The following is a 26,822-nucleotide window of genomic DNA, read 5'->3' on the forward strand; positions in this document are numbered from 1 at the left end:
ATGCACAACTCCAACATTACTCATTATATATTAATAATAGATTTTGCAATAGAATTTTGCAAATAATAAAAGAGGTTTTGTCATAATCATGGCCATGGTTGTGGGCCTACCTCCCTGTCCCCGATCAGACTGATGTCCGGAGTTGTGGACAAATCAGAGTCTTGGGTGGGAGTCTGTATAGGAAAAAAATGGAGAAAAAATATTATGGTCATGTTATAACCAATTTTTTACTATTTTTCTAGTTTCCAAACACCATGGATAAGCGGAAGACCATCGCTGAAGAGTTTGAGCAATGTTAGAATTTCCCTAACTGCAGAGGAGCCATCGATGGAAAACATATACGCATCAACCCAGCTGCCAACACCAGATCATATTACTACAACTATAAAGGCTTCTTCAGCATTGTTCTCATGGCAGTGGTGAATACCAACTATGAATTTTTGTTTGTGGATGTTGGCAAGAATGGCCATGCTTTGGATGGTGGGTCCTTCAAACAGATGACATTTTACCAGAGACTCACTAAAAAAACCCTCAACTTGCCATCACTGGACGAGACACAGCATGGCCTAAATTATGTTTCCGTTGCAGACGAGGCTTTTGCTTTACATGAACATGTGATGAAGCCATTTGCACAGAGAGGCCTGACCAGAGAGAAGAGGATCTACAACTATTGTCTATCCCAGCCACAGCGCATTGTGGAAAATGCGTTTGGAATGCTGAGTAACCGGTTCCGCATTTTCCACACCGCCATAAACCTACGTGTGGACAAGATAGACTGGGTCATGATGGCATGCTGTGTGCTGCATAACTTTTTGCGAAGAAAAACTACACAACAGGGACCAGTCACAGCTAGACCAGAAGATGCAGGACATCTGGAGGAGATTGCCCAGTTTACATCAGTGTCTGCACCTCCAAATCAAACAACATCAATAGCACATGCCAAAGAAGTGAGGGAGGAATATATGGCCTATTTCAATGGACCAGGTCTGGTGCCATGGCAGCAGGACTGTCTGAGATAACTGATTAAAGTGGACATTTCTGATTTTTCTAAAATGTTTTGTTTAAAAAAAAAAAATTGGTGTATGAACTGTGGGCCTGATTCAGAGCCTCCCGTAAGCGGCCGCTCGCTCGCTTTGAGCGATTTTCTCCCATCAACGCATGCATACGGATTTAAATGCGCATGCGTGAACCAGTCTGTGCAATGGGAAATCGTGCACTCGTAAAACAATGAGTGAGCGCTACTTTGAGTGACAGATCATGGCGTTTGTGGGTGGTAACAGGGGAAGGTACTTGTGAACGGGGGAGTGGTGCTGCTAACGCAGGCATGTCTGACCGTCAAAACAGTATTTTAATGGCGTCCGTAATTATCACGGGTTCATCATATGAAGCGGCAGTAGTTGTAATTTTACAAGAAGCACTCGCACTGCTTGTGGTAGGGTAAGGTCTACCACAAGCAGTGCGTGTGCTTTCGATGGCTCTCGATGTTAACGATGGCTTTAAACACTTCCTGGAGATGTTGTTAGCTGCAAGCGGCAATGGGTGGTATATCACTAAAATGCAATCACATTTTTCTCGCTCGCTAAGACATAGACATCCTTATGGTCTGCCGTGCGAGCGAGGAATTTGAATAGCCAGCCCCTGTCAGCAGCGGGCGTGCGGCTGCTTACGAGCGGCTCTGAATCAGGCCCTGTGTCTCTACTTACGAAAATATCCTCAGGCGGTCCACTCACTTCTGCCACCTGCTCTTGTCCCTCTCACTCAGCCATCAATACCAGAGACTGCCGTTGTGGCTCCTGCTCGCTTATAAAGGTCATCAGGTTGTAGTACCACAGCGTGGGCTGATAGAGGTCATTGGTGCCCGCTCCCAACCATTTGGATTTGTCCACTTTCTTCCATTTCTTCACGTACACCATCCTCAAATTTTGGATTTTGGCACGGACAGTTTTGATGGTAGCATCCGAACAAAACTTTTTAGTGCACTCGAGCAATTCCAACAATGCTGCCATTTTTTCGGACTTATTGGCGTATTGTCTACAGCTTATCCGCCATAGACATTCTTTGGACTGCAGGATCTCCAAGAATCCTGTGATAAATTCTCGCTCCTTATCAATAGACATATCTAGGAAGAAGAAAAATATGGACATATACAGTTTTAGCAATAATTGTAAATAGGTTTGTGATTTTTAATGTTGATATTTTAATTTTTAGGTAAATTTTTAAGTGTTTGTTCTTGTTATGGTGTTTTAATATGTTTTTTACAGGGTTTTAATATGTTTGTTATCGTGTTTTAAATTGAATATGTTTTTTACAGGGTTTTAATATATTTGTTATGGTGTTTTCATATGTTTTTATTAAAGTGTTTTAATATGTTTGTTATGGTGTTGTAATATTTACTAGGTATTTAATAGGTGGCCCGTGACATTGGTGGACAGGGTGTATAATGCATGACCCAGCCACTGCCCGCCTCATATAGGTGGGCAGTGGCTGGGTCATGCACTATACTATTTGGGGGACAGAGGTTGGGTGACATTGGTAGGCAGTGGATAGGTGGGTGGCTCACCTTGGTGGACAGGGTGTATAATGCATGACCCAGCCACCACCCACCTCATATAACAAATAGTCCAGACTTGGGTGTGCAGGCTGAATCAAGTCCTTCCTTCTCCTTCAAATCACGATGCTGTACAAGATGGAGATTGAGCATTTACAGGGATCTGTCAGTCAAGTTACGTGACGTTCGATAGATCATGAGTAAAAAAAGTACTCACGATCAGCACCACATCGTCTCCCAGATTGGCAAATGTGCCCTACAGCAGGGCAGATCTGAAGATGCGATGTATGACCTGCGGGTACACTCATCGGCATCGTGATCGTGACTGGACACTCACGATTTGGGAATATTTTACGCAATTTGTCATCACGATGTGTCGGAATCGGGCAAATCGTGTAAATAAATCGCCAAGTGTGTAGGCACCTTAGGACTTGGAAAGAGATAAAGTACCAACCTATCAGCTCCTAACTGTCATATTTCAGGCTGTGTTTGAAAATGACAGGAGCAGATCAGTTGGTACTTTAGCTCTCTCCACATTATCTCTGCCCAAGGCTTAGTACATCTAACCATAATCTGCTACAAAACATGTCCCATTAAAAGCAGAAAATGGCATCACAGTGGGTCAGGGCCAACTAGACCATAATAGGGTCATGGCCTACCAGGAAGGGGGTGTGGGTGTGAAAATATTTAAAAAAATGACAATGGACATGAATGGCCTGTTGGCAACTGTAGTTCCTCTGTAAATACAAATATTGAAAATTACATGTACAGGACACCAGTAATACTGAGCGGTCAGTTGGGGGCATTCTCCATAAAAGTGATTGGGGCCACGCTGATAGGTGAATGGGGCCTGAGGTACCATTAATTACTATAGAGTGTAGAATTCCTTTAGAATTTATGAGCAGGGCCGTCTTCCCTCATGTGCTTCTCCTTCTACTTTCTTCTACTCCTTTCTCCCCACAAGGCAGGGGTGTCTTAAGAGAGGCGGGGTCCCGTGTGCATTCTTCGTGCAGGGCCCCCTCCTCTCTCCCCGGCAGCCGGAAACCGACTGACGCGGCTGGCCTACCACCGCAGAAGCAGTAGACTCTGCGCACTAAAGTGTTCCTGGAGTCTACTGCGCATGCGCAGAATGCCGGAAAAACGGCCATGGCGGCCATTTTCTGGTGTTCTGTGGAGCGCTGACACCCGACGTGGGACTACGGACAGGTGAGTTTTAAATTATATGGGTGCAGGGTGCAGGGAGCCTGTGTGCCCCGCACACCCTGCACCCATTATAGATACGCCCCTGCCACAAGGACATCTACAGTAACATATAGGAAATGGACCTCAGACTGCACACCTTGAATATATATATATTAGGGGTGAGCGGGTTCGGATTTCTGAAATCCGAACCCCCCCGAGCCCCCCCGATCCGAGTCCGATCCGAATCAGGCTCGACTTTTCCCGCCTGACTCGGATCTGAAATCGAGGCAAAACGTCATCATCCCGCCTTCCGAGTCTCGCGGGTTTTGGATCCTATATAAGGTACCCACGTCGGCGCCATTTTCTCACTCGGCTGTGGACAGTGAAGAGGGAGGGTGGGAGTTAGGGCTGTGTAGTGTAGTGTAGTGTAGTGCTGCTGTTGTCCACTACTTCAAAGTCCATAGGGGCTGGCTGTGTTGTGCTGTGCTGCTGTTGTTAATAGGGGCTGTGTCCACTACTTCAAAGTCCATAGGGGCTGGCTGGACTGTGTTGTGCAGTCAGTTCTCCATAGGGGCTGTGTCCACTCCAAAGTCCTGTGCAGTGTCCCAGTCCTAAAGGAGTGCTGCAGTGTTGTCCAGGGGGTGCTCTGTCCATCAGGGGTGCTCCCCCCAAGTGCTAAAAAAATAATATATTTTCTGTGTTTGTGAATTGTGTGCGCAGTAGCCGCACGTGCATCAACAAAGTAGTGCCAAGCGTGCGCCTGTGTCATAAGTAAAGGGCCGGCTGGCTTGACCGTTAAGGGTGCTGTAACCCCCGAAAGTACACTCCAGTCCAAACCAAAAAAAAAAATATTTTCTGTGTTTGTGAATTGTGTGCGCAGTAGCCGCACGTGCATCAACAAAGTAGTGCCAAGCGTGCGCCTGTGTCATAAGTAAAGGGCCGGCTGGCTTGACCGTTAAGGGTGCTGTAACCCCCGAAAGTACACTCCAGTCCAAACCAAAAAAAAAATTATTTTCTGTGTTTGTGAATTGTGTGCGCAGTAGCCGCACGTGCATCAACAAAGTAGTGCCAAGCGTGCGCCTGTGTCATAAGTAAAGGGCCGGCTGGCTTGACCGTTAAGGGTGCTGTAACCCCCGAAAGTACACTCCAGTCCAAACCAAAAAAAAAATTATTTTCTGTGTTTGTGAATTGTGTGCGCAGTAGACGCACGTGCATCAACAAAGTAGTGCCAAGCGTGCGCCTGTGTCATAAGTAAAGGGCCGGCTGGCTTGACCGTTAAGGGTGCTGTAACCCCCGAAAGTACACTCCAGTCCAAACCAAAAAAAAAATTATTTTCTGTGTTTGTGAATTGTGTGCGCAGTAGCCGCACGTGCATCAACAAAGTAGTGCCAAGCGTGCGCCTGTGTCATAAGTAAAGGGCCGGCTGGCTTGACCGTTAAGGGTGCTGTAACCCCCGAAAGTACACTCCAGTCCAAACCAAAAAAAAAATTATTTTCTGTGTTTGTGAATTGTGTGCGCAGTAGCCGCACGTGCATCAACAAAGTAGTGCCAAGCGTGCGCCTGTGTCATAAGTAAAGGGCCGGCTGGCTTGACCGTTAAGGGTGCTGTAACCCCCGAAAGTACACTCCAGTCCAAACCAAAAAATAAATTATTTTCTGTGTTTGTGAATTGTGTGCGCAGTAGCCGCACGTGCATCAACAAAGTAGTGCCAAGCGTGCGCCTGTGTCATAAGTAAAGGGCCGGCTGGCTTGACCGTTAAGGGTGCTGTAACCCCCGAAAGTACACTCCAGTCCAAACCAAAAAAAAAATTATTTTCTGTGTTTGTGAATTGTGTGCGCAGTAGCCGCACGTGCATCAACAAAGTAGTGCCAAGCGTGCGCCTGTGTCATAAGTAAAGGGCCGGCTGGCTTGACCGTTAAGGGTGCTGTAACCCCCGAAAGTACACTCCAGTCCAAACCAAAAAAAAAATTATTTTCTGTGTTTGTGAATTGTGTGCGCAGTAGCCGCACGTGCATCAACAAAGTAGTGCCAAGCGTGCGCCTGTGTCATAAGTAAAGGGCCGGCTGGCTTGACCGTTAAGGGTGCTGTAACCCCCGAAAGTACACTCCAGTCCAAACCAAAAAAAAAATTATTTTCTGTGTTTGTGAATTGTGTGCGCAGTAGCCGCACGTGCATCAACAAAGTAGTGCCAAGCGTGCGCCTGTGTCATAAGTAAAGGGCCGGCTGGCTTGACCGTTAAGGGTGCTGTAACCCCCGAAAGTACACTCCAGTCCAAACCAAAAAAAAAAATATTTTCTGTGTTTGTGAATTGTGTGCGCAGTAGCCGCACGTGCATCAACAAAGTAGTGCCAAGCGTGCGCCTGTGTCATAAGTAAAGGGCCGGCTGGCTTGACCGTTAAGGGTGCTGTAACCCCCGAAAGTACACTCCAGTCCAAACCAAAAAAAAAATTATTTTCTGTGTTTGTGAATTGTGTGCGCAGTAGCCGCACGTGCATCAACAAAGTAGTGCCAAGCGTGCGCCTGTGTCATAAGTAAAGGGCCGGCTGGCTTGACCGTTAAGGGTGCTGTAACCCCCGAAAGTACACTCCAGTCCAAACCAAAAAAAAAATTATTTTCTGTGTTTGTGAATTGTGTGCGCAGTAGCCGCACGTGCATCAACAAAGTAGTGCCAAGCGTGCGCCTGTGTCATAAGTAAAGGGCCGGCTGGCTTGACCGTTAAGGGTGCTGTAACCCCCAAAAGTACACTCCAGTCCAAACCAAAAAAAAAATTATTTTCTGTGTTTGTGAATTGTGTGCGCAGTAGCCGCACGTGCATCAACAAAGTAGTGCCAAGCGTGCGCCTGTGTCATAAGTAAAGGGCCGGCTGGCTTGACCGTTAAGGGTGCTGTAACCCCCGAAAGTACACTCCAGTCCAAACCAAAAAAAAAATTATTTTCTGTGTTTGTGAATTGTGTGCGCAGTAGCCGCACGTGCATCAACAAAGTAGTGCCAAGCGTGCGCCTGTGTCATAAGTAAAGGGCCGGCTGGCTTGACCGTTAAGGGTGCTGTAACCCCCGAAAGTACACTCCAGTCCAAACCAAAAAAAAAATTATTTTCTGTGTTTGTGAATTGTGTGCGCAGTAGCCGCACGTGCATCAACAAAGTAGTGCCAAGCGTGCGCCTGTGTCATAAGTAAAGGGCCGGCTGGCTTGACCGTTAAGGGTGCTGTAACCCCCGAAAGTACACTCCAGTCCAAACCAAAAAAAAAATTATTTTCTGTGTTTGTGAATTGTGTGCGCAGTAGCCGCACGTGCATCAACAAAGTAGTGCCAAGAGTGCGCCTGTGTCATAAGGGCCGGCTGGCTTGACCGTTAAAGGGTGCTGTAACCCCCAAAGTACACTCCAGTCCAAACCAAAAAAAAAATTATTTTCTGTGTTTAGCCGCACGTATATATCAAATCGATATAACATAAATGGAGGACCAAACTTTCTCCGATAAAAATAAAATAGAGAAAGATCAAGAACCACTTCCTCCTAGTGCTGAAGCTGCTGCCACTAGTCATGACATAGACGATAACATGCCATCAACGTCGTCTGCCAAGGCCGATGCCCAATGTCATAGTAGAGGGCACATACAATCCCAAATGGCAAAGTTCAGGAAAATGACCTTGAAAAAGACATTTAAATCAGCTGAAGAGAAACGTAAACTTGCCAATATGCCATTTACGACACGGAGTGGCAAGGAACGGCTAAGGTCGATCCCTAGTATGTTCATGACTAGTGGTTCAGCTTCACATGACGATGGAAGCCCTCCTCCCACTAAAAAAATCAAAAGAGTTAAGCTGGCAAAAGCACAGCGAAGAACTGTGCTTTCTAAGAAGATATCACAAATCCCCAAGGAGAGTCCAAGTGTGGTGGTGGTTGCGATGCCTGACCTTCCCAGCACTGGACGGGAAGAGGTGGCTCTTTCCACCATTTGCACGCCCCCTGCAAGTGCTGAAAGGAGCACCCATAGTCCACTTGCTGATATGCAAATTGAAGATGTCACTGTTGAAGTACAACAGGATGAGGATACTGGTGTAGCTGGCGCTGAGGAGGAAGTTGGCGAGGAGGATTCTGATGGTGATGTGGTTTGTTTAAATCAGGCTCCGGGGGAGACAGTTGTTGTCCGTGGGATGAAAAAGCCCATCACGGTCATGCCTGGGCAGAAGACCAAACATTCCACCTCTTTGGTCTGGCAATATTTCTATCCAAATCCGGACAACAACTGTCTTGCCATATGTACCATATGTAAAGGTGAAATAAGTAGGGGTAGGGACGTCAACCACCTAGGAACATCCTCCCTTATACGGCACCTGCAGCGCGTTCATAAAAAGTTACTGTCAAGTTCAGAAACTTTGGCTAAGACCGTAAGCAGTCCAGGGACACCTAAATCCCGTTGTCCTGTTGTATCCAAGCGCCTGCAAACCACACCGTCAACTCCCTCCTCGTCAATTTCCTCCTTAGTCAGGATCGGAAGTAGTCCTGCAGGCCATGTCACTGGCATGACTGACTCTCCTATCCGGGATTCCTCTGGAGGATCCTGCATTGCTACGCCTACTGCTGCCGCTGCTGCTGTTGCTGCTGCTGGGAGTCGTTCATCATCCCAGAGAGGAAGTAGGAACACCACTACTTTTACTAAACAATTGACCCTCCAACAGTCCTTAGCGAGGAGGATGAAGTACGACAGCAGTCATCCTGAAGCAAAACGTATAACTGAGGCCTTGACTGCTATGTTGGTGTTAGACGTGCGTCCGGTATCCGCCATTAGTGCAGTGGGATTTAGACAATTGATGGAGGTAGTGTGTCCCCGGTTCCAAATCCCGTCTAGATTCCACTTCACTAGGCAGGCGATACCGAGACTGTACAGAAACGTCAGAAAAAGTGTCCTCAGTGTCCTGAAAAATGCCGTTGTACACAATGTCCACTTAACCACGGACATGTGGACAAGTGGAACAGGGCAGACTAAGGACTATATGACTGTGACAGCCCACTGGGTAGATGTATCACCTTACGCAGCAACAGCAGCAGCGTCACCAGTAGCAGCATCTCAGAAACGCCAGCTCGTTACAAGGCAGGCTACGCTGTGTATCACCGGTTTCAGTAAGAGGCACACCGCCGACAACCTCTTAGAGAAACTGAGGGAAATCATCGCCCAGTGGCTTACCCCACTTAGACTCTCCTGGGGATTTGTGATATCTGACAACGCCACCAATATTGTGCGGGCATTACATCTGGGCAAATTCCAGCACGTCCCATGTTTTGCTCACACAATAAACTTGGTGGTGCAGAATTTTCTGAAAAGCGACAGGGGCGTGCAGGAGACGCTTTGGGTGGCCCGAAAAATTTCTGGCCACTTTCGCCATTCAGCGACTGCGTGCCGAAGACTGGAGCGCCAGCAAACACTCTTGAACCTGCCCCGCCATCACCTGAAGCAAGAGGTTGTGACGCGGTGGAACTCAACCCTCTATATGCTTCAGAGGATGGAGGAGCAGCAAAAGGCCATACAAGCCTATACATCCACCTATGACATAGGCAAAGGAGGGGGTATGCACCTGACTCAAGCGCAGTGGAGAATGATTTCCGTGTTGTGCAAGGTTCTCCAGCCCTTCGAACTTGCCACACGTGAAGTCAGTTCAGACACAGCCAGCTTGAGTCAGGTCATTCCCCTCATCAGGCTTTTGCAGAAGCAGCTGGAGAAAGTGAAGGAGGAGCTAAGACGGAGCGATTCCGCTCGGCATGTGGGACTTGTGGATGAAGCCCTTCATTCACTTTGCCAGGATTCCAGGGTGGTCAATCTGTTGAAATCAGACCACTACATTTTGGCCACCGTGCTCGATCCTAGGTTTAAAGCCTATGTGGTGTCTCTCTTTCCGGCCGACACAAGCCTGCAGAGGTGCAAAGACCTGCTGGTGAACACACTGTCAGCTGAAGCGGAACGTGACACGTCAACGGCTCCTTCTTCATTTTCTCCCGCAACTGGGGCTGCCAGGAAAAAACTTAGGTATCCTAAGCAACCCGCTGGCGGTGATGCAGGGCAGGCAGGACCAAGTTTGGACATCTGGTCCGGACTGAAGGACCTGGCAACAATTTCTGACATGTCTACTGTCACTGCATATGATACTGTCACCATTGACAGAATGGTGGAGGATTACATCGGTGACAGCATCCAAGTAGGCATGTCAGACAGTCCATACCTGTACTGGCAGGAAAAAGAGGCAATTTGGAGGCCCCTGTACAAGCTGGCTCTATTTTACCTGAGTTGCCCCCCCTCCAGTGTGTACTCCGAAAGAGTGTTTAGTGCAGCCGGGAACCTTGTCAGCGAAAGGCGTAGGAGGTTGCTTCCACAGAATGTGGAGAAGATGATGTTCATCAAAATGAATTATCAGCTCTTCCAGGGAGACCAGCCTCCAGAAGGTACAGAGGGACCTGTGGTGGTGGATTCAAGTGGGGACGAGTTAATACTTTGTGAGGATGAGGATGTACACACTGAAGAGGGTGAGGAATCGGTGGATGAGGAGGATGAGGATGACATCTTGCCTCCGTAGAGCCAGTTTGTGCAGGGCCACATTAATTGCCAGCTTGTTTTGTGGGGGCCCAAACGAACCAATAATTTCAGCCACAGTCATGTGGCAGACCCTGGCGCTGAAATGATTGGTTTGTTAAAGTGTGCATGTCCTACTTATACAACCATAAGGGTGGGTGGGAGGGCCCAAGGACAATTCCATCTTGCACCTCTTTTTTTTCTTTGCAGTATGTACTGTTTGGGGCCTAGTTTTTCAAACTGCCATCCTATCTGCCACTGCAGTGTCACTCCTAGATGGGCCACGTGTTTGTGCCGCCCACTCGTGTCGCTTAGCATAGTCATCCAGCTACCTTGGTGCAACCTTTTGGCCATAAAAACAATATTGTGAGGTGTGAGGTGTTCAGAATAGACTGGAAATGAGAGGAAATGAAGGTTATTGAGGTTAATAATTGAATAGGAGCATAAAAACCCACAAATTCTGTGATTTTAGCTGTTTTTATGCTTTTTTTAAAAAAAATACAGATCCAAAACACAAAACCCAGAACCCAAAACACAGAAGGGTGGTTTTGGCAAAACCAATCCAGATCCAAAACACGAAGAAAGATCCAGATCCAAAACCAAAACACAAAACACGAAAAGTGGCCGGTGCACACCCCTAGTTCAAATCCAGAGTGCAGGACACCTCCAAGCTGGCCCAGCTAAGCCACCCCAGGGCACCGCCATAGTTAGAAAAGGGCAGTGTAAAAGAGATAGTTAAGAGCAGCCATTGCTACATCTACAGTAACACTTGATTGATGACTCCCTGCTGCTTATTTTCAGTGTTTTAATCGCTAATGCAGCAATGTGTCCTACACTGTATTGTACTGTAATTCACTGGTTTCTTGTTCACTTATTTTTTTATGTATTTTATAATGCACTGTGGAACACTTGTGGCGCCATATAAATAAAGGATAATAATAATAATCGCATGTTTTTTTTTTCTTTGCCAAGCCCTGCGGATGCTTACAGGGATTGAAGAGGACCCATCCCTTTGGAATTTGTCAGTAATAATTGGTAAAATGAAGAGTGTGGGGGTCATTTTTTTCTTATTAAAGGACTTTATGATGCAGTGTGTGTGTGTGTCCTGCCATTTCTTTAATAATCTTTCTACGGGTGGATTACAGGTGCTTAGCGGGCCCTTGATGCACTTGGGTGTTGCTATATGCAGTTTAGTGTAGCAGAATCTATATGTATATTCTAAGCATTACGGCACAGTGGATATTGAGTCTTGTGGGGCTCCCACACTTGTATGTACTGGACGGAGAGGAAGATGCGCAGTGTCGTCACAAGGGGGGCTGCGGGTGGTGCAGGCCGCACCCTGGTGTCACTCACCGAGGGATGACACCAAAGTGCTGGCTCCCCCTCAGTGACAGGAGCTGGGTGCTGCACTGTATTATTAAGTGCAGCACTCGGCTCCTGTCACAGTGAGGGAGCTGGCACTCCGCACCTCCGGCAGCCCCAGGGATGATAACCACGGGCCAGTGTTCAGGCCACGAGGCCACGCCCCATCTGCGAAGCCACTCCCCCTGCCCGTGAGATCATGCCCCCTTTTCGGCGGCATGCGCATGGCATCCCTTCCCGCACCGGGTGTAACCGTGGGGGGGGACGCCATAGGAGAATACAGCAGGGTGCCACGCATGCGTAGATGTATTATTTATAAAGTGGACTGGGTTGAAGCCTAGGGTGCCCACAGGGAGAAGTTGCAATTCACACTCGTAGACAGCTGTTTGTTTTGAGACAATGGGGGGGGGCAGCGGACCAATAGCACACTAGCATCAGTGTTGTTGCACCGCCATGAGAGGACACGTGACCACTGCCATCACAGCTGCTGTCACCGCCGCAGCCTGGAGAAAGTTTTCTCTCCTCCAAACCTTAGCACACACAGGGACAGGAGATTCCTCAGGACTTGTAGGTATTCCGGCCGCCCACGAAAGAACCATTACCGAGTACAGAGCAAAGATACCCCAGCATAGGAGTGGAGACAATTCGATAGAAGATCCAGGGCGGGATGTATCAAAGCTTACTGACACAATCTAAGCTCTCGAATGGCGGTGCTGACTTCATCTGGTTTCTTTACATAAAGTTAACGTGAAAAAAAAATGGGAAAGAGCTTCATTGAACTCCCGCGATGCTGCATACACAGCTGATGGGACAAGCGGCTGCGCATACATAACAAGGGAGATGGAACTACTTTTCACGTTAACTGTATGTAAAGAAACCCGATGAAGTCAGCACCACCATTCGAGAGTTCAGACCGCGTCGGTAAGCTTTGATACATCCCGCCCCCGGAGTGCACTCACCGGGATGGACGCTGCAGCCTATTGGTAAGTGCATAGTGCGGGACGCCACCACCATGACACACACACACAAGGACATCCAAAACCCACCTTCAGGGTGAGGGAGATGTATGCTGTGCACACCTTACGGGAAGAGCCCCCCCCAGAAAGGGTCATCTTACACATCCCATTCTCAGTGTGTGACTGCACTATCAGTAGAAGTTACACTGCAGATACGCCACAGGGCGATATCACCACTATTTGGAAAATGGAAATGAAACACCCTAAAGGAGCCAGCTTAGAGAACATAAAATTGCAATTGTACAGGAGGAAATTTATAATACACAACAAGACCTAAACATTTATTCCAAGCATCCTGAATTTGAAAATAAAGATCTTGAAATTAATAGAAGGGTGGAGGATTATGAGAAATCAATGATTAAACTCAAAGATAAAAAAACTGTATAGAGATAAGGAGTATTATGAAAGGGACCAAGTACAGATGTATAACAGGACTAATAGGACTAGACAACAATATCATTCTAATGATAGAGGAGCCCCCAGACAGCGCTTCACGAGTTCCTACTGCAAACCAAATTATAGGGATAACAGGCATGGACCTTTTTTAAATCTCGTTCCCATCATTTTAGACAGTATGATTCTCAGCAAAGATTTAAAATGATTAGGAACAGCTCATGGAGTGAGTTCAAGCATCCAAACAGGTTTGAATCTATTAAAAAGCGTGGCCAGACACAGTATCTTGTTTTTAGAGAGAAGAAGGGATCATCTCAGGGACCCCGCACAATCCCTAAACAGAAAGAGAAGAAGATCTTCCTTTATAACAAAAAGAGGAAGGGAAGGTTCTAGAGGAGGACGTTCTAAATCCCACAAAAAACATAAGGAGGTAATAGAGAAAAAAGGCATTTTTAATATATCCTCAATGATACTTCTCCCACAGAGATTTCACTTCTCAGGAAGGGTTTAAAATTTGCTCCAGATGAAAAACCAAACCTTTTTAGTCTCTTTGTAGATAGGGCCGTATTCAATTAGTTTTGCACCTGCGATACTTTTATGCATGCCGCACCTTTTTGCCGTCTTTGCGTGTTTTAGACGCAGATACTTATTGTGCGCACCCCCGCTATTGGCCGTATTCAATTCCAAAGCACCCGAAAACGCATCCCGGCGAGACTCAAACAGGCGAAAACTGCTATCAGAAATGGGGAAATCAGCCTGACACCCCCCAAATGATGCACTAACATTGGAGATCAGTATAGATGTCCCCGATTAGCCCTCCTGGAACTATTTGGGGTACTTAAGTGCTTTCAATTGCCTCTATATAGCGTATTTGCACAAGTGTTAAAGAATAGCATTAAGCAGTTTTTTTTGGAGAAAATAAGTAGTCCTGTCAAATTTGGGTTACTTTAAAATGGGTGCAAGCATGTTTTCAAATTGCTAAAGTGAAGTTTTAAGTGCCACCAAAAACGCACCTTCAGCAAGCACCTGCAATCAAAAAAACACCTCACCCATACCTGCAGACCCCCCTAAAGTCTCTTTCGCTAGTTTTTAGTTTACCACCACTTTGCACTTTTTCGCCTCCTTTTTCTAAGTCATTTTTGGGGGTGTTCGTCTATTTTTTTTGTGGTTTTTTTGACGCAGTTATCCTTTGGGGAACTGTCCCAAGGGTGCTGAGTGGTTTCCCCATCTTTGCACCCCAAAATAGCGATTTTGCACTTTCTTTCAACACCTATTCATAGGCGAATCTTTTTCACCTATTACATTGCATTGCGTTTTCGTATACTCTAAAAGTGTTTGCAATTGGCGATACTTTTTTGCGGATTCAGACTTTTCGCCGGCAATTGAATACGGCCCTAAGTCGTAACTTATTTTTTAGTCTCAAATCTCTCCAAAAAGACCAGATCGTGTCTGTAGATTTGTCTAGATAAAGATGACGATATGGCACTTAAGATCCTAGAATCACCCACTTCTGAGAATGGTGAAAAAGCAAATCGTTTATGAAGCAAAAAGAACTAAACTGTGAGACCTTCTGAATTCAATCCTACTCAATATAGAGGTCCCTACACTGAAGGCTTCTTTACTACAACCACAAATGATTTTAGAAATATGTGCAACAACTCTAAAGGTAGACCCCAAAGGGATAATCTTTCTAAACAAGAAAGATTAGTTCTAAAGAGATTAATAAAAGACAAGAATATTGTTGACAGGCAGACAAGGCGGTGATTTGGTGATTCAGAATACTGAGGACTATGGCCCTGATTTGCGAGCGCTCGCTCTGAATCAGGGTGGGACAATTTTTTTTTCGTTTTGGCCTCCAGGCCGCTCGCTAAGCTGTCTGTGACCTAACACAGCTTTTGCGGGCAGCCTGGCGATGGTCGCGATTATCGTGACCATTGGGCTTGTGATGAGACCAGTGGCGTAACTAGGGGGGGGTAGAGCGGGGCACGTGCCCTGGGCACCCTGGCAAGCCCAGCAGAGGGGGCGCTGGCAGGGCATCATACCCGCACGCACACCCGCCCTTCCCCCTCCCGCCATCATTGTATCCCGACTAACGAGCAGGTCAGTATCCTGCTAATTGGGCTGCCGCTAGGGGGAGCTGCAGTGGAAGCGCGCAGCCCCTCACAGGCAGTCTTGTTAATGAGACAGTGAGAGAGCTCTTCCTGTTCCCTGACCTGCCTGAAACGAGCTGCCGTCTGACTCCGGGTACCAGGAGAGGAGTGATTCTTCCGTCCCAAGCCCTCTCTGCTGACTGCAGGTGGGTAATGGGGGGGGGAGGTTGTTGTGTGTTATGTGTGTGGGGGGCAGGGGGGGTGGAGGTTGGTGTGTGTCAAGTGTGGGGAGGGGGCTGCTGGTTGCATTTGTGTGAAGGAGATAAGTGTGTCTGTGTAGGCTGTCAGTGTGTGCATGTATATATGTCAGTGTACTGTATATGTCAGTGTGTGCATGTATATATATGTGTCAGCGTACTGTATGTCAGTGTGTGCATGTATATATGTGTCAGTGTACTGTATATGTCAGTGTGTGCATGTATATATGTGTCAGTGTACTGTATATGTCAGTGTGTGCATGTATATATATGTCAGTGTACTGTATATGTCAATGTGTGCATGTATATATATGTCAGTGTACTGTATATGTCAGTGTACTGTATATGTGTCAGTGTACTGTATATGTCAGTGTGTGTATGTATATATGTGTCAGTGAACTGTATATGTCAGTGTGCATGTCTATATGTGTCAGTGTGTGTATGTGTTTATGTCAGTGTGTGTATGTGTATATGTCAGAGTGTGTATGTGTCAGTGTGTATATGTCAGTGTGTGTGTATGTGTGTGTATATATATATATATATATATATTTATATATTATATATATATGTCAGTGTGTATATGTCAGTGTGTGTACTGTATATGTCAGTGTGTGCATGTATATATGTGTCAGTGTACTGTATATGTCAGTGTGTGCATGTATATATATGTCAGTGTACTGTATATGTCAATGTGTGCATGTATATATATGTCAGTGTACTGTATATGTCAGTGTACTGTATATGTGTCAGTGTACTGTATATGTCAGTGTGTGTATGTATATATGTGTCAGTGAACTGTATATGTCAGTGTGCATGTCTATATGTGTCAGTGTGTGTATGTGTTTATGTCAGTGTGTGTATGTGTATATGTCACAGTGTGTATGTGTCAGTGTGTATATGTCAGTGTGTGTGTATGTGTGTGTATATATATATATATATATTTATATATTATATATATATGTCAGTGTGTATATGTCAGTGTGTGTACTGTATATGTCAGTGTGTGTATGTGTATATGTCAGTGTGAATATATATGTCTGTGTGTATATGTGTATATATATATATACATATATATATATATATATATATATATATATATATATGTGTCAGTGTGTGTGTGTATCTGTGTAGAGAGAATGCAGGGGAAGATGATGGTGTGACAGAGATGATGCAGAGGGGAGCTGATCGCCTGACTGAGAGACAATGCAGGGAGGGCGGTGATGGTGTGCTGAGAGACGATGCAGGGGGAGGTGATGGTGTAGCTAAGAAGAGATGACACAGGGAGGGAGATGATGGTGTGGCTAAGAGAGGATGCAGTGAGATGATGGTGTGGCTAAGAGAGGATGCAGTGAGATGATGGTGTGGCTGAGAGATGCAGGGGAAGGAAGTTACACAGGGGGAACGAGTCTGGTTGAACCGCTGTTTTATGATTACTTTTTTAACACACAAACAGGCATCTTCCGGACGAGGTGACCTACATGAATAGTGAATACCGACTGAAGACGCCATCGTTCCAGGGAGGATACATTTCTTCAGAGGTTCCACATTGTGAGAAACTACCGCAAAGGTAAGGTGCATATGGAATGTGAAAAAAGGTGTGTATGGAGCGCTAGTGAGGATCAGGTGACCACGATGTGTAAATTGTATTTATTAAGACTCATAAAAAATTAGAACGTGCACACAGGATACAATAAGTGATAAGTATCAAATCACAATAACAGAAAAAACATGGGTAAAGGGCATCTGAGAACACCTGGAGATGTAATACGGATAAATACAAGGTAGCAGAGACTCCGTCTTAAGCTCCGTCTTAGGAGAGGGACTTTAATAGCAGTTCCGTATTATATCTCCAGGTGTTCTCAGATGCTCTTTACCCACATTTTTTCTGTTATTGTGATTTGATACTTATCACTTATTGTATCCTGCGTGCGCGTTCTAATTTGTTATAAGAGTTTTAATAAATACAATTTACACATCGTGGTCACCTGATCTTGACTAGCGCTCCATACACACCTTTTCTCTTGTTTATCATATTAGCAGGTGCAGATCCTGCTGTAGGAGCAGCCTGTCATAATCAGGATATACTATCTAGGTGATCAGCGCACTCAAATCTATCTAGCATATGGAATGTGGCAAAAAATGGGTGGCGTGTCATGTTGGCACGCCCCATTTTCAGTAGCCACGCCCCTTCTGGTAGGTGACCACGCCCATATTTTTGACACTTTTTTAAATTTTTGGTGTGTGCAAGGAAAGACATGTACTTCCAACTTCCAGTACTGCTATGCTTTGGGAGAATTACTTCCGGGGTTGTACCTAATTAAGGGAATGGTTCAAAAGTGATAGCAAGTACAATAGTAATTTAAAATTATATTATTAATTCTTATATGTGCATCTCTGTCATGTACCGCAAGCAGCAGTAGCTAATACCTTTAGATTTGAGGAGTATTCTTCATGATGACATCATTCAAAACATAATCTGCAGCCCATAGAAGCTCTGTAAGCCTGGCATCTTGGGATGGTGTGCGGTGGCGGATTTTACTGGGGAGGGGGGTGGGAGGTATTGCAGCTCCTAGGAAAAATCTGCCTACAAATTATGTATATGAGTATAGGCATGCACCTGTGTATACACCTGGTGGACATGTGTATTGATACAAACATACTTTACTGCATCTGTATTTCTTTGGTTTGTAAATTACCTCATTGATTGAGTGGCAATAAAGAACTTCTTAGCACTGACTATGATGTTAATAACTAAATGTTTATATTTCATTTTAAAGGTGAGAACTTTGACCTGCAACATATGTCAGTTTTATAGCTTTCAAAAAAAAAAAATCTTTTTTTTCAATTTGCATTTTTCTTTTCTTTTTTTTTGCTTCTGTAAATGTGAAGCAAACTTTTCACCTGTTACGGTCAAGGATCAGTAAGGTTACAAGCTGTTTCTGTACCAGGTTCTTCATGGTACTATGATCCAATACACTAGTCCCTGTCTACCTGAAAACCCTCATTTGGAATACATTGCACCAGAGGAATTATACTGTAGAAATTATACCATGTTATCCAATTACGTCACTGGTCTAAATACCACACAGAACATATAGCAGCATACCACACAGAACACATAACAGCAACATTCAACCAGTGGGCATGACTGTTTCTGTTCAGTACCCTGGACTGACACACATACATAATCTACCAACTGCTGAACACCAGGGGAAAAATTATTCTCAGCCTACACACCACCATTGGTGCACCACCACGTGCATCACTGACACCTGCACCAGCCCTATGGCTGGTGTGTGGCACCCCACAAAGATCATGTGTGCCTACCCATGCTGAGGTGCCTCTACAAAAATGTAAAGTTAGAATGTGCCTCCTGCCATTGTCTATTATAGGCCATGATTTACCAATTTTCATTAGGGTTCAGGGATCTTTTTGCACTGGCCTGCTCAGCGGTGGTGGACATTAGGGGAACAGTGAGTATTCTGACAGGCTCAAGGATTGAACTAGAGAAAACAGGAGCTAATGGCTGTGCTATGGTGAGGTAACTGTCAGTGGGAGGGGAGCTGCATGGTGTTTGGTTTTTTAACCTGGGTTCCAACGGTTCCCCAGATTCTTTGAGGAGATGGAGGGTGGAAGAAAAAGCAGCGGTGTATGGGCAGCGAAGCCCAGCAGTTTACTCCGGCACATCCCAGCAGGCTCAGCAGCAGAGAGTATGTGGCAGAAACAAGGGGCACTGCCTAGGCGGGCTGTGAGGCGGGCACCATTAGCTTATATAGCAGTTGGCGTGCAGAGGATTGGAGGACAGAACCACAGAGATGAACAGCCAGCAGTAAGAAGGAGCAGCATACCTGACAGGCTCCCTCAGCTTTGAGGACATTGTAGGCATCAGGTGAAGTATTACAGCTTTGCACCCTGACATCACACAACAGCTGACAAACATTATAGTTTGCTAGACTGGCCTTATCAAGTGCAGCAAAAACAGTATAGAAGAGGGTACGTTTCCTTCAGCATTTCATCTAGTGATAGTGTGCGTGGCCAGCGCTGGAGTTAAAGACTCTGGCAGTGGCGGGCTGGGCAGTCTGTGTCACTGTGACACAGACTGCACCGCGTGTGTAGCGCTGACCGGACTCCGCTACACAGCACAAACACACAGCCGCCGGAGCCGGCAGCTGTGTGTTTGCTGTAATCAGCAGCCGCTGAGAGTCTGTCAGACTCTCATCGGCTGCTGCTGCTCCCACTGCGGGAGCCATCTTCTGGCTCCCGCAGTGGGTAATGGGAGAGCCGTCGTCATGACGACATCTCTCCCATAATGCAAAGCGGCCGGAGGAGCCGGTGGAAGCGTCGGGACCAGGAGCGGGAGTTTCAGGTAAGTGGTTTTTTTTTTATTTTTATTTTTTTATTAAGTCTCTCTCTACTGGGGGGGGGGGCTACTGGGGGGCACAACCAGGGGGGGGATTTCTATGGTGGCACTACCAGGGAGGGATTGCTACTGGGGGCACTACCAGGGGGGTGGATTACTACAGGGGGCACTACAAGGCGGGGGGGACTACTACTACTGGGGGCACTACAAGGGGGGACTACTACTACTGGGGGAACTACAAGGGGGGACTACTACTACTGGGGGCACTACTAGGGGGGGCTACTACTGGGGGCACTACAAGGGGAGGGGACTACTAGGGGCACTGCATAAGGGGGAGGGGACTACTACTAGGGGCACTACATAGGGGGAGGGGACTACCACTGGGGGCACTGCGAGGGACCACTGCTGGGGGCTCTATATAAAGGGCAATACTGGGGGTACTGCATAGGGGGGAGACTACAACTGGGGCCACTATTTAAGGGACATTGCATAAGGGTTACCACTATTGGGGGCACTGCATGGGGGGGTGGACTGCTACTGGGGGCACTGCATAGGGGGTACCACTATTGGGGGCACTATATAAGGGGCTTACTACTGGGGGCACAAGGGGCACTGAACAGGGGGGATCACTACTGGGGGCACTACTGGAGGCCTGCATAAGGGTGTTATCTCCTGTGGCACATGGGGGCACTGCATATGGGCACTACAACAGGGGGCTGCCCCTAATCTTTATTTTTACCTTACATTAATCCCATATGGACCCGCCTCCTCCCTGAAACACTTGAGGGGGGGCGGCGCCGTAGCACGCACGTTCTTCGGGCACCCTGGCTACATGCTACTCCTCTGCCAGGGCCGCCTGCATGCATTTGCCCCCCAGGCTAAAAGTTGCCAGCCAGCCCCTGGACTCTGGGCACTAGAGTGCACCCACAGTCTATAAAGTATGCACAGGTCACCGGGAAAATTACCGTGGTTGCCATTTTCCCTGTACTGCGCATGCGCAAATAATGGTAAAATGGCCACGGCGGCCATTTTCCAGTCGTTCTTACAGCGCTGGACACTGGCAACGACGTGGGACTCCGGAGAGGTAAGTAATACTATGGGTGCAGGGTGTGCGGTGCGGGGCCCATTATAGATAAGCCCCTGGCTACATAAAAATAAACTACCTTACCACGTAATCTCTGCTAAACAGGTGCCAATACCATTGGCAGGCTTCTTTAAGGATCTACTAGGAGATTTTTGCCAGCAGATTTCTGTTTATTCCAAAATAAAGAAAGTGCATCTCTAATTCACTTCAGGCAAGAACAAGCACAATAGGCTGTTAACCAGTCAACAGTGATTTAATAGTAATACCTGCAGGAGTAGGAGTAATACCTGTGACAGGGCATTGGTGGTCAGCAAATTCATTATTTGCTATTACAAGCTATATACAGTAAAAGGAAGAGTATCACCCTAACAAAGTGACCACCTGTAGAGTAATCAGCTGAACTGTGATATATAAACTAACAGTGCCCCATTAATATAAGTTATTTATTTATATATATATCTATCTATATATATATATTTATATATATGTATATATATATATATATATATATATATATATATATTGTGACAGGGACAGCATGCTTCCCGTGAGGTTAATGTGGAGCAGTAGGTTTGTGCAGAGATGGAGAAATAAACAGCATGGTAATGAGATCCAGTCCAGGTTTTCCTGAGATCAGTTGTAAACCACGAGCAAGGCTAATTAGCAGAACCTGTTATCTGTCTGTAAAGTTGTGTCTTTGCAAATCCACAATGATCCTGTTGGTGAATTAGTCATACAGGTTATAGGCCCGGGGTGACTAGTGTTAGGGATCTGGATCTGAGGGTCCACTAAAAGAACTGTTTTGCTGTATGCAAGATTCTGTGTACCTGTTGTAACATCTTGCCTGTGAACACTGCACTGACCTGTATATTTGCCTTTGATGAGAAAATAATTTCTGTTGGATTTTACTCCGGTCTATGTGATTCTTGTCACATTTGGCACCTAAACAGGGACCTTGCTGTATACTACTACACAACAAGAGCCCAGATACAGTGACCGGATCCACCCACCGCTGCAGTGAGATGCATTGCAGGATGCTACCCACTGTGCAGCGGCTAGAGATTTCTGGGAATCTGGCTTGCAAGAAAGAGTTAATTAAGCCTCCTAAAATTGTCCATAAAGGGATAAAGCAGTGTGAAATGGAGGAGCTTTTGAAAAGTTTTGCTGAACTAGCAGCAGGACAGCAAGCACATGTGCAAGGACAGCAAACTTTGATTCAGGGTCAACAGACTCAAATTCAGTTATTATATGCAGAATTAATTAAAATGAGGAAAGGTGGGCGTGAGCAAGAGGTGTTACAGAAGCTTACCCCCATCTGATGACATTGAAGCTTTTCAGTGCACCTTTGAGCGTACTGCTGCATGTTTAAAATAGCCCAAGCAGGAGTGGGCTGCCAGACTTGCTCCCTGTCTCACAGGGGAACCGCAAAAAGCAACTTTGTATCCTCACCTGAAAAAGGCCATACTCAGCAGGGTTCGAGTGACAGGCCCCAGCAAAGCTCAGGAGTTTCAGGAATGGTGGCAGAGCTTGTCTGAGCCTCCGAGGGTCCAGCCGTCCAAATTAACCTGGCTGAGTAACTGGTTGCAGCCGGAGAAAAACTTGGCTCAGCATATAGTAGAGATGGTGGCTCTGGACCATGCTGTATGAGTATTAGACTGTGTGGTACAACAGTGGGCCTTACAGGCTGTTCCTCAAACATTTGAGGAGTTAGCAGTGGTGATTGAACATTACCTGAATCTTGGGAAATTGAATAAGGCTAAACAGGGGTTCCAGCCAGTGCCTAAGCCCAAAACCCAGGTCTCAGTTCTTAAAGTGAACAACGCACCTCCAGCTGTGTGTTTTGACTTTGGCAAGCCCAGTCATGTGCACCAGCACTGCCCAAAGCAAGGGCGAGCCTATGGACTGCAGTGCTGGAAAAACAACTTGACCAGTGGTCAGCATGGCTTCTCCAGTGGAAACCACCTTGTTTTGTTTGATGGTGCCAGTGGAAGGCCGGGAGGTCTGGGCCTTAGTGGATACTGGCAGTGAATTAACCATCATCTCTGCCAACCTGGTTCAATCAGGTGCTACTCCCGGTAAAGATTATATGTGTAAATGGGGATGTAGAAGAATGCCCCTGAGTGCACCTCCCGATAGTGATAAAAGGGCAATCTCTAAAGGTGGTAGCTGCAGTAGCCGCCAGACCACCCTACCCATTGATCCTATGTCAGGACTTTCCATTACTACAAGAGGTGGTTACTTGGCATGATTACAGCAGACAAACCACATCAGACATGCCAAGCTCTGCAGTATCCCAAAGTTTGGTAGCTGTAACACCCTCCTTGACCAGTGAGCAGCAAGAGGGCAGTGAGACCGAGGCATTGGCAAGGAAGTGTCTTTATAGGACTTTGCCCAAGATGAACAGAATGATGGGAACTTAATTAACGCATTTCAAAATGTTGTAGAAGTTAAATGGTAAAGTAATCATGGCATTACCAACAGGAGGTGTACCATATTTTGCACTGAAAAATGATTTGTTATATTGTGTAACATATTTGCAGGGTAAGATAGTAGACCAATTGTTGGCTCCATGGAAACACGAGCAGCTCATGTGTTGAGGGCAGCTTATACACACACCTGTGGGGTGGAAAATTTAGGGGAGGAGAAAACTCTCCAGCATATTCAGTTAAGATTCTTTTAGCTATTGTCAGGAATGTCCAGTGTGTCAGAAGACAGCACCCCAGCCAAGGTTTCGGGCACCCTTGGTTCCCCACCCTGTCATTTCTGTACCTTTTGAGAGAATTGGTATGGATCTGATAGGGCCGGTCGAAATATCTGCTTGTGGGCATCAATACATATTAGTGGAAGTAGGTTATGCCACAAGGTACCCGGAGGCCATACCACTACATAATATGATATCTAGCACTATTGCCCAGGAGTTATTGATGCTATTTACACATCTGGGAATACCAAAAGACGTCCTGACGGATCAAGGCACCCATTTGTATCTAAATTAATGAAAGATTTGTGCCAACTGTTAAGGGTAGATAGGATTACCACCTCAGTTTATCACCCACAAACAGATGGCCTAGTGGAACATTTTAACCAGACCCTTAAACAGGTGGTATAGAGAGTGGTGTCACAAGAAAAGTGAGATTGGGATGTACTCCTGCCTTTCTTGATGTTTGCAGTTCAAGAGGTGTCCCAATCCTCCATGGGGTTCAGTCCCTTAGAACTCCTCTATGGGAGCAACCTAGAGGGATTTTAGATTTGTTAAAGGAAGGGTGGGAACAACAGTCATGCCAAGATCCTAATATCGTTCAGTTTGTGTCCAAATTGTATGGCCAGTTAAGGCAGATTGTGCCACTACTCATGAATGAACATATGGACAGAGCTCAACAGCATCAGAAAAGCAATTACGATGTTACCACAGTTGACCGGTCTTTCAAACTGGGAGATAAGGTACTCGTGCTTGTGCCTGTACTGAAAGCAAATTGTATGCTCAATGGTGAGGTCCTTATGAGATCATAGAGGCGGTGGGACCAGTAAACTACAGGGTATGACAGGAGGGTAGAAGAAAGGAGGCACAAATTTACTATGTAAATCTATTAAAACATTGGACAGAAAGTGACAGTCAGACCTCTTTAGTGGCAAAGAAAACCCAAGACTGTCAGGTACCCATTGAGGTCTTCCTCAGTCTTAACCAAAAACATGAAGTGGTGAGCTTAGTAGCATGAAACCAAGATGTATTCTCTGCTATTCCGGGAAAGACCCAAATCATATAGCATGATGTTGTTACTCCTCCTGGGATGATAATAAAGCAGAGACCCTATCTCATACCTGAGGCAAAATGGGCAGCAGTAAAACAAGATATGGAGAAGATGCTGCACTTAGGGGTCATAGAGGAGTCAAACAGTGAATGGAATAACCCCATTGTCTTAGTGCCTAAGCCTTCGGGGGCTTTAACATTCTGTAATGCATTTCGCCAGTTAAATAAAGTTTCTCAGTTTGATTCCTACTCTATACCCCGAGTTGGCGAGCTAGTGGAGAATCTAGCAAAAAGCCAGTATCTCACCACTCTTGATTTGACAAATGGGTATTGGCAGATTTCTTTGAATGAAGCTGCTAAAGCAAAAACAGCCTTCTCTACCCCCAGAGGGCTTGTTCCAGTACAAAATGCTGCCTTTTGGTTTGCATGGATCCCCAGCAACATTCCAGAGGACTATGAATAAGTTGCTTTGGCCCCACAGGCAGTATGTAGCTGCATATTGTGGCAGTATCACCAGAGATGGTGCTAGTGAGCAGCAGATTCTGTGTGGGGCAGGACAGATCCACCCACACAGAGTAGAAAAGCATTGTGGGAAGATGCCTAATGACTGCCATAGGACCAGAGCCCAGATGAGGCTGCTGGTGAACACAGTCAGACAGTCCAGGTGGGGCTGCAGTGTGAGTGAAGCAGACCAGGTGGTCAGGATCATACCTGCAAGGAGACAGGGAGATCCCTATACCTCTGACACTGTCCTTGTGAGAGGCGGCAGCCAACAAGCTAGAATGCTATACCAGGCCAGGAGGCCAGTGTCCATTCCTGCATGTGGCAGGAAGGACCACCAATCTGAGAGACTGTGAGAGACTTTCATGCAGATTAGCTGCTTCTATAGAGCGGGTTCAAGAAGTGAGCTAGTGCCCTAAGAGAGGGCTAGGTTGTTTATTATTTTCTATTTCTGCTTACTGGTTTCCATGCCGGAAGTGAAGCACCATTTTCATTTATTTTTACTGGAACGCAGTGTGTTGACCCTAATTCTGCACCTAATCACAGCACCACTGACCCTAATCTACCAAGCTAATTACCCCAAGTTATCACATATGGTGGAGATTGCAGGCAGAAGATTCTATGCATAAAGGTTCTACGCAAAAATACAAATGGAAGTATGGATGCTTATTGCACTACATAATTGGACTCTCCAAAGGAGGCTCACTGCACCTGAGTGATGGAAGGCTCGTCAAGGTAGTGAGTGAAGAGAAGTCTGTTGTGAAGTGTTTAAAAAAAATTGTCTGCAATTGTGCACTTTTCCTTGGAAAGGAAGAGAAATAAGTATTACACAAGTTGCTGGAGACTTGTTGGCTTATGGGAGAGGCAAAGTTTGCCAGAAACAGAAGTATTGCAGTGTTTAGCAAAAGTGAAGTTGCAAGTATATTTTCTGCTAAAGAGGAAAAGTTAAAGTCTGTTGAAGTATTTCATAGAAAAGTTGTCTGCATGCCTGCAAATCATGATTTAAAGGTGTGCAAATTTATTGAAATGACCAGTTATCCAGCATATACTGTCTATGAAGATAAATGTGTGCAACCTCTAATGTTGAAAACCTGCAAGAAAAAGTGGTTTATGCTGCTGAATGCTTAGGACCTACTCGTTAATTTCAAGGTGTGATATTCTGTGTCCTGGACTTTTTCTTTTGCAATTAAAGGGAAAGAGACTTGTTATATGCAGTTCATTGCAATCAAAGTTGGTGCAAGTGACAACCAAAGCAGTTACTGAGTTATGTTGTGAAGTGTATAAATTTGATAGCAATTGTTGCAAGTTACAAACTGTGTGCTGAGAAAAAAATGTAAACCTTAAAGTGACAGCCACCCAATTTGTTGTGGCTGAAAAGACTATTGTCCCGTGTTCCCCATGAAGGTGTCATCCGATGATTATTAGGCAAGTCATGGATGACATGGTGAAGGCCTTGCTGCTGGCTACAGCAGCTCAGCAAGAAGCCAACAAGCAACAGTGGGCAAAGCTCAAGGTGCAAAAAGAAAGTGGTCAGTTTATGGTGCAAGGTCCGTCCAGAGGGGACTATATCAGCTTGGAAGAATTTGACTGTATGCATAAAGTTTTGAATGAAAGTAATGCATCTTATTATGCTGGGAAGATTGATGACTTAATGAAACAATTGGCTGATGAGAGAAATGTTCATGAACAAGCTGAAAAGAAATTATGGAGTGAATTGTC

This window comes from Taudactylus pleione, unplaced genomic scaffold (assembly GCF_031769625.1).
Source record: "Taudactylus pleione unplaced genomic scaffold, aTauple2 ptg000111l, whole genome shotgun sequence".
Classification (NCBI taxonomy): Eukaryota; Metazoa; Chordata; class Amphibia; order Anura; family Myobatrachidae; genus Taudactylus; species Taudactylus pleione.